The sequence below is a fragment of the Nycticebus coucang genome, chromosome 8 (genome assembly GCF_027406575.1).
Source record: "Nycticebus coucang isolate mNycCou1 chromosome 8, mNycCou1.pri, whole genome shotgun sequence".
Classification (NCBI taxonomy): Eukaryota; Metazoa; Chordata; class Mammalia; order Primates; family Lorisidae; genus Nycticebus; species Nycticebus coucang.
This window is the reverse complement of record NC_069787.1, coordinates 122,564,931-122,574,081: the sequence shown is the minus strand read 5'-3', so window position 1 is coordinate 122,574,081 and position 9,151 is coordinate 122,564,931.

The following is a 9,151-nucleotide window of genomic DNA, read 5'->3' as shown; positions in this document are numbered from 1 at the left end:
AGGAGGCATGAGAAAAGAACGTCAGACATGAAGAAATCAAAATAAGTTGATCTTTCTTCTTCATTCACTCCTGCCTTTCTTTCTCCCCTCCCTTCACAATTAAAAGAAATACTTTTTAATAAATATATGAAAGTAATTTTCAAAATAGACAGTGCTTCTCCAGCATGCATAGGAAAGAGAGTGTAGGAAGGGAGAGAGGAAGAGACAGATAAAATCTTTATACTTTCGGAAGCCCAGTGACACAGTAGTAATACACTTGTCAATACATTTTCTGCAACAAAGCATCTCAGCTTCCGAAAGTTAAAAAATGTAGGTAAATTTGCCAAGTTTAAAAATTTTTACTTGAAATATGGAAGCAGAAACTTTCCTCAGATCCTCTGTTTTCTTAATTTTCAGTGAAAGAAATATTAGCTCTGTGGACTTAGACAAAACGACTTTACAGATTTTAGGAACCAGAAGTTAAATTTCGCAGAATAATACCTTGTCCCATAATTCCCTAAATTCTAGAATATTGTTACAAAATACTTTGAAAGTACATTACACTTTTGTGTATATATACATGGGTCGATTTAAATTAAATCCAGAGATCCAATATAAGGGATTGGACCATCCTCTTTTCCCTGCTTCTACAGTACTAGTTGTCAAACTCAGAATTCTCTTAATGGGGCAGCACCTGTGGCTCAGTGGGTAGGGTGCCAGCCCCATATACTGAGGGTGGTGGATTCAAACCCGGCCCCAGCCAAATTGCAACAAAAAAAAATAGCCGGGCATTGTGGCAGGCACCTGTAGTCGCAGCTACTCCAGAGGCTGAGACAAGAGAATCACCTAAGCCCAGGAGTTGGAGGTTGCTATGAGCTGTGATGCCACAGTACTCTACCAAGAGTGATAGAGAATTCATTTAATACATTTATAAAAAATGTGTAGTATCCAGTGATTGAGGAGGAGCTGAGCATCTGAATTTAATTATTAGTCTGGAAAATAATTTAACATTAACTATATTTGCTCCTTAGAGGCTAAAAGATTCAGAAGCATGGTTTCAGAGTACAGACCAGGTCACAAATGCAGTGCGGCCTCAATTAAATACACAGCAAAAGGATTGGAAAGATTTATTTAACCAATACTTACACATAACTTTGTATCGCCCAGGCTCAGCTCTAAAAGTTGTGTGCTCAGTGCCTGCTCCTTATCTGCAAACTGAAGATAATAATAATACCTTTTTCATAGAGTCCCGAGGTTATATGAGGTTTAGTAAACTTGCCTGAGGCCATGTACCGCAGGCAGTCATTATCCACGCTTCATCTCTTTCCCAGTTGGTTTCGCCTTTTGTCTCCCTTCACTTCCAGCTCACTCAGTCCTATCCTCTATCTTCAGTAGCCTCCATATTTTCAGCATTTGCTCTTAAGAGTGCTCAGTTGAAATGTATGATTTAGAAAAATATCTTAAATATTCATTTAAACCTTGATTTAAAAATCTCTTCATGAATAACCTAAAAGAATTTGGAGGGCCAGAAGACACAAAGGAAGTTTTAAATAATGGAGAAATTATGGAAGTGTCTCCCCTTTAACTTTCATTTGACGTTTGGGACAAAGAGTTTGCTCAAGTGTGGGTTGATTTAAATCGATTATAAACCAGTAGTGTTTTTCTAAAAAAATGTTCCCAATTTGGGTAACTATTAACTACATGTTAATTATTGGCAGTGGTCCAATACTGAAAGAAATGAACTAACCAAAGATAAAACAATGTATGTCGAAGTACATCATAACGTACAAGCCTCCCCCCATTCCCATTTCTCCTTACATGCAACTTTCAAGAGTCAGGGTTTACTTTCTATGAATGAACATTCAATGTGGATGAAACTTGCGAACATTACATTCAGTGAATACAAAAGACTTTATATGGTATGATCCCATTTACATATGAATGATCCAGAATAGACAAATCCATAGGGATAAAAAGTAGATTAGTGGTTGCCTAGAGCAGAGAAGTTTGGGGGGGAATTGGGAATGATCACTAATGGGTAGTTTCTTTTTTGAGTGATGAAGATACCCTACAATTGACTGTGCCAATGGTTAAAACTCTGAATATACTTAAAACCATTGAATTGTACATCTTAAATGAACGGGTTCTATGGTGTATGAACTTTTTTCTCTTTTTTAGCCAGAGTCTCACTTTGTCACCCTCCATAGAGTAGTGTGGTGTCGTAGCTCACAGCAACCTCAAACTCTTGGGCTCAAGCAATCCTCTTGCCTCAGCCTCCCAAGTAGTGGGACTACAGCCGCCCACTACAATACCTGGCTATTTTTAGAGACAGGGTCCTGTTCTGGCTCAGGCTGGTCTCGAAAATGTGAGCTCAGGCGATACACCTGCCTCAGCCTCCCAGAGTGCTGGGATTACAGGTGTAAGCCACCACGCCCAGCCAGTGTATGTATGAATACTACATACATAGTATGTAGTATGTAACAAAGCTATTAAAAAGAAAAAACAAATTGAGGCATATTCAAAATACCTGACCAGTATGCTCAAAACTATCAAGGTCATCAAGTCTTAAAAATTGTCAGAGACAAGAAGAGGCTGAGGAGATATGACAACTAAAATGTCATGTGGTAACCTGGAATAGGAAAAAAAATAGGGAAAACCAGAGTGAACTATGTGCTGACTTTCCTCGTGTCCCAGTGTTGCTGGTTCCTGGGTGGTGATGAACGCACCACATAGTGATGCCCCCATAGTAATGTGGTCTGACTCCACAGAGCATGGTTTCAACCACCAAAGCACCTGCCTCTCTCTTGCTACAGCTCGGACACTGCTTCCGTCGGAGATCACTTCTTATATTGAGGTTTGGTGCATGGACATTTTGGACTGGGGAAAAGTCCAAAGCCAGGTTAGCTATCCTCACCCTGGCCCTCAAGTTGGAACTTATCTCTGTCTTATCCTGCCCTCCCTCTAAGACCCCAGGATGCCTCATCAAAAAGCAGCATGAGTTCAAAAAAAGAAACCTCATTTCCTTCATAGCTCTGCCTAGAGATGGATTAAAATGCAAAGCAGAACCAAAGTATCTGAGAACCATGTTACGATTCTGTTCTGTTTGACTATGATGGGATGACTGAAGCGTGGAGTGGGCATTCGAATGTTGATTAAATAAACATTTTGAATGTGTTAAATTTGTCTTTTCTTCACTAAAGAGTTAACTCTGCTTTCTAAAAAGAAGACTGAAAAAGCAGTCCCCATGATCTGATACCGATTAGCTTGAAGGACAATGAAAAGCTCTTGCATATGGTGGTTTTCTCAATAAACCTGGTCTTGCTAGGAAGGCAGCAGAATGTGTTTCTTAACTACACTTGACAGGAGGTAGACACATAATAGGGAGACACACAAATGACACTGCAGTGACCCAAGACACAGACAGGCCTGACCAATGGGAAGAGGCCTCTGCTCTCAGCGTACTGGGAGGGCCTGGCTCTCTGGGCAGAAAGGTTGTCTGATGTAGTGAGAGTTCTCCAGGCAGCTCCAGCTTTAACCAGCTGTGTAATTTTTCCATTGCTGGAGACTTAGTTGCCCAATGGGATAAAGTAAGACTTTTTTTCTGGGGTCCTTACCAATTTTATCTTCTAGAAATGAACTAGAGATCGGCCTCCGATAACCTTGAAGCCAATAGTATTTCCTCCCCCGCTTGACCTCTCTCTAGGCTGAAGTTTTCTTGAAATAAAAGTACCTACCCTTGGTATACCAGGGGTTGTCAATTGGTTCCATGACCTGGACCTATGCCAGAATCCACACACAAGAGTTTTGTGCCTCACTGGGGGTGACGGGAGGAGAGAAGAGCTGAAGATCTGGGAGGTGTTTAGCCCCTCCTATTCGTAGGTAAACCTTATTTCTGAGCCATCAAGCCAGGATGACGGGTATTAGTAACTCAGGGTTCCACCCTGAAGTTGCAAAACTGAACTAAGATTTTCCCCTCTGTTGCTCAACCCTTGCAGCCTCATTTTGTTCATTTATTGCCAACTATACATTTCATGATTGGTGGGTCCCTACTTACTTCCTGGCTTGGTTCTTTGGGTACTAATACCAGGTTCCTACCCATCACAGCAGTCATCACTGGGATCTAGGCTCCCGGGGATATCATTGCTCCTACCACTCCTCTTTGATGCTAAAAAGACCTAGAATCCTGGAGCAGGTGGATCCTGGGACCACACCGCAGACAGAATTTCCCCGTCTGGAGAAACACCAGGTACCAAGTGTACACTATCTTGGCTTGCTTGACTAGATGGACTGTTCCAGCCCTACGAGGAGAGGAAGAGCAACAACACCCACATAGCACACCAAGCCAGCTCGTCCTCCAGGCAAAACGTCCCTGCTCCTTTCCGTGTGTCTCTTCTGTGACTCACTTGACCCCCTTACCTGCCTTCTCATAACCTCACCTTGTGCAGGGCTGATACAGCCCCTCGGACCCACTCTAATTTGCCTTTTTAGTCCTCACAATCCTGCGTAATTCAGTCTTTCAGAATTCCCTAGTTTTAACTCCTAAGGCAGGAAATAATGATCATCTCTACCTGGGCAGAGCCTTTCAAGCCAGTCTATGGACAGGCTGCTTTGTGTGTTCCTGTCATTAGAGCTCAGTGTGCAAAAGTCATGTGAAACAGCAGTTCATGGAGGCAGCAGAGGCTACAAGTGGGGAGGGCAATGTGTACATATGACTATTCACTGAATAATGCTCATACGCCAGCACTATGCTGCGTATTACTTCTAAAATTACCTTATTTAGTCCTCACAGTAACCCCAATAGGTGGGTGTTATTTTCATTACATTTATAAAAGTTAGCAAAGAAGATTCAGAAAGATCAACTTATCCAAGATTACACAGCTGGTGAAGCTACAAAACAACTTCAAGGAATCTGGCTTCACACCTAATGTTACTTCTACCTTGCTGACCTGCTCGCCATGTACAAAGTACCTTTGGCCTTCCTTGGCTAACCCATGCAAGGTTAGATGACAAGAATCCCATTTCCCTCTTAAACACTGATGCTGGTAACTTACAAAAACCAAGACTATTTGCTGATCAAAAGGTGAGCACAGAACATACCACTTAGACATTTGCTGAGCACCTGCTAGAGGCCAGGCACTGTTATGGGTGTCAATGGAACAGAAAGGACAGTCAAGACCATTCCACCCACAAAGTCATAACCGAGTATGGGAAACAGGCAAACCACTACAAGGCAACGCAGGATGGAGTGAGTGTATATAACAAGCAAATGCTGTGAGTGAGTGTATATAACAAGCGAATGCTGTGAGTGAGTGTATATAACAAGCGAATGCTGTGAGTGTATATAACAAGCGAATGCTGTGAGTGAGGGTATATAACAAGCGAATGCTGTGAGCGTATATAACAAGCGAATGCTGTGAGTGAGCGTATATAACAAGCGAATGCTGTGAGCGTATATAACAAGCGAATGCTGTGAGTGAGCGTATATAACAAGCGAATGCTGTGAGTGAGCGTATATAACAAGCGAATGCTGTGAGTGAGCGTATATAACAAGCAAATGCTGCTGTACAGCAACGAAGAGGTTTCTATGAATAGGTAACTTTTAAGCTGGGCTTTAAAGCATGAGCTGGCTCCATGTTGTTTGAGGTTGGGAAGAAGTCAAAACAGCCTAGATCAGTGGTTCCCAACCTTCCTAATGCCGCTGCCCTTTAATACAGTTCCTGGGTCCCAGGTAGAACAATGTGGACAGTATTCCATGGGTGTCAATGTGTTCTGAGAAGAGAACGAGGCAACCAGAACTTTCTATGAGCCCGTGACCTGTGGTTTTTTTTTTTTGAGACAGAATCTCACTGTCACCTTTGGTAGAGTGCCATGGTATCACAGCTGACAGTAACCTCAAATTCCTGGGCTTAGGTGATGTTCTTGCCTCAGCCTCCCAAGTAGCTGGGACTACAGGCGCCTGCCACAACATCACAGCTATTTTGTTGTTGTTGTTATCATTGTTGTTTAGTAGGCCTGGGCCGGGCTTGAACCCACCAGCCCCGGTACATGTGGCTGGTGCTCTAACTGAGCTACAGGCGCTGAGCCCGTGACCTGTATTTTAAAACAGATACCAGCTTGTTGAGGTAAGAAACCAAGAGAAGAGAAAATCTCTAGGTTGTTACTGCCGTAAGACATCAGAGACAATTGAGGGCTAATTTTTTATTTTGTGCAGAGGTCTCATTACGTTGCTCAGACTGGTTTCAAACTCCTGGCCTCAAGTGATACTCCTACATCAGACTCTCAAAGCGTTAGGATTATTGATGTGAGCCTCTGCACTCAGCTTTTTTTTTTTTTTGGTAGAGACAGTGTCTCACTTTACCGCCCTCAGTAGAGCCGTGGTGTCACACGACTCACGGCAACCTCCAACTCCTGGGCTTACGCAATTCTCTTGCCTCAACCTCCCCAGCAGCTGGGACTACAGGCGCCCGCCACAACACCCAGCTATTTTTTTATTGCAGTTTGGCCAGGGCTGGGTTTGAACCCACCACCCTTGGTATATGGGGCTGGTGCCCTACTCACTGAGCCACAGGCACTTGGCAGGTAACATACTGTATAAAAGAACAATAATACAGTATATGCATACGGACTAGCATTCTGAAATATGAAAAAAGTATTCATGATTAAAAATTGACATACTAATATAGTTAACATGGAATATCCTGCTTTTCTCTTTTTTCTTCTGAGACAGACTCTCACTATGTTGCCTTGGGTAGAGTGCCGTGGCGTCACAGCTCACAGCAACCTCCAACTCTTGGGTTTAAGCGATTCTCTTGCCTCAGCCTCCTGAGTAGCTGGGACTACAGGCGCCCGCCACAGTGCCCGGCTGTTTGTTGGTTGCAGCTGTCATTGTGTTTAGCAGGCTCAAGCCAGGCTGGAACCTGCCAGCTTCAGTGTAAGTGGCCGGCGCCCTGCCCACTGAGCTACTGGTGCCACCCTTACCTGCTTTTCCTAAGATATAATTTACATAAACTCATTAGAAAAATTCGCTAATAATCTACCAAAAGAATACTTAGCTGTGCTATTAAATAGAATAGTTTTGATATGAATGAGTTCAAGATAAAAAGTAATATTTTTGTTTTATAACAGTAAAAAGTTTTCAAGATACAGTCCAATTAAATCATTTTCTCAGATAGAGGCAGCCAAGTCAGGGCAGTGATCTGAAAGGAAACAGACAAGATCAAAGTGGCTGCCTGAAAGTAATTAGGGGATTCATTTTCCAAACATCATTATTTCCTCTAATCTTCACACTGGTGACTAATACATTTACTCTGATAACAAAGCTCCAAACAATTAAAAGGAACCAACCTATGTATCAAATGGCAATTTATGTTTTTTTTTTAGACAGAGCCTCAAGCTGTCGCCCTGGATAGAGCGCCTTGACATCACAGTTCACAGCAACCTCCAACTCCTGGGCTTAAGCGATTCTCTTACCTCAGGCTCCCAAGTAGCTGGGACTACAGGTGCCTGCCACAATGCCCAGCTATTTGTTGGTTGTAGTTGTCATTGTTGTTTGGCAGGCTCAGCTCTGGTGTATGTGGCTGGTGCCTTAGCCGCTTGAGCTACAAGCGCTGAGCCACTGAAAAAAGTTTTAATCAAATGTAAATGAATATGAAAGAAGTCACATAAGTCTGTGTATATATGACACTTTAATTTTGGAAACGTGTACACACACACGTTTAGCTGATCATTTAAAAAGTTGTCCAACGTCTTTCCTCCATTATGCCTACTGTTACACTCTGGGGAGAACTCTGATACCCTCCTATGTGTGTAAGGTAAACAGATTAAGTTTATTATCCAGAAACCCCCGGCATCGTATGCAACTTTTTATTTCCCATATCCTGATAATGCCTTTCCTTTTCACTCTTACTTCTTAGACTTCTCATAAACACTGAAGCCTCGTGACAAATTAGGAAAGTAATCATTTCCTCCTTTATGGAAGTATACTGAAGACAAAAGCGATCCAAGTCTTTTCACATTAATTTAGCAAAGCCTTTTTATACCAACATTGTTACAACACAAAATAGATAATGTGATATACAATGAACAATTACAGAGTGATTTCAAAACAACTATACTACTTACTTCAATTAACAAAATATTTCTCTATAAAAAATATGTCCAAAAGGCAGTTTATATTCACTTCATTTAATATCAAGTTTATAACAACAGCCATAATAGATGCAAAGACAGAAAATTATCTACCTTAAAAATCTATATTCTCCAAAGGTACATACATACTCTACTTGGATTACTCAAGGTTTAAGATTCCTAGACAGATTTTGCTGACCAAGGGCCCTTAATGAAGTTAAAAGATGCCACGGGGTTCATTACTGAACAAACACCCTAATGGGTATATTAAGTGGTGCTGCTCCAATTATTTGAATTCAAGAAACTCAGATTGCAGGCTGTATTATCTAATTCTCTAAAGAATGACTCTGGAAGGATTTTTGTGTAGGTGCAATACCTGTGTATTGGTCTAGCTGGTCAGAGATGAATTTCTCCTCTTTAAAGGAACAGCAAAAGCAGGAAAAAAGAAGATAAAAGCAAAGCCTGTATATCTGTAGCTCAGATCTCAACATAGACAGCAGAGCTGTCCTAAATATTTTCAAACAGGCCCTTGAAGTGTCTGACCTACAGCAGTGTATAGATCAGTGGTTCTCAACCTTCCCAATGCTGCGACCCTTTAATACAGTTCCTCATGTTGTGGTGACTCCCAACCATAAAATTATATAATTATTTTTTGTAGATAGAATAAGTTCTAGAATCTGGTCCATGGATCTGAATTAACTTAGATCTGAAACCTTTCACCAGTCTCTATGGCTATCTCTCACTGATAGGTCTAAGATTTTAAGCCATAACTAGATAGGCCAGGGATGTCCCTCTGTAACAGTTTATTCTAGCTGGGAGATTTAAAACTGTAAATGCCTAGGTTCTACCCCAAAATTCTAATTTTGTCTAATTGGTAATCTGGTCAATGTATTTTTTTTTTTTTGAGACAGAGTCTCACTTGGTCACCCTCAGTAGAGCTCCGTAGAGTCTCAGCTCACAGCAACCTCCAACTCTTGGGGTCAAGCAATTCTCTTGCCTCAGCCTCCCAAGTAGCTGGGATTATAGGCGCCCACCACAATGCCCG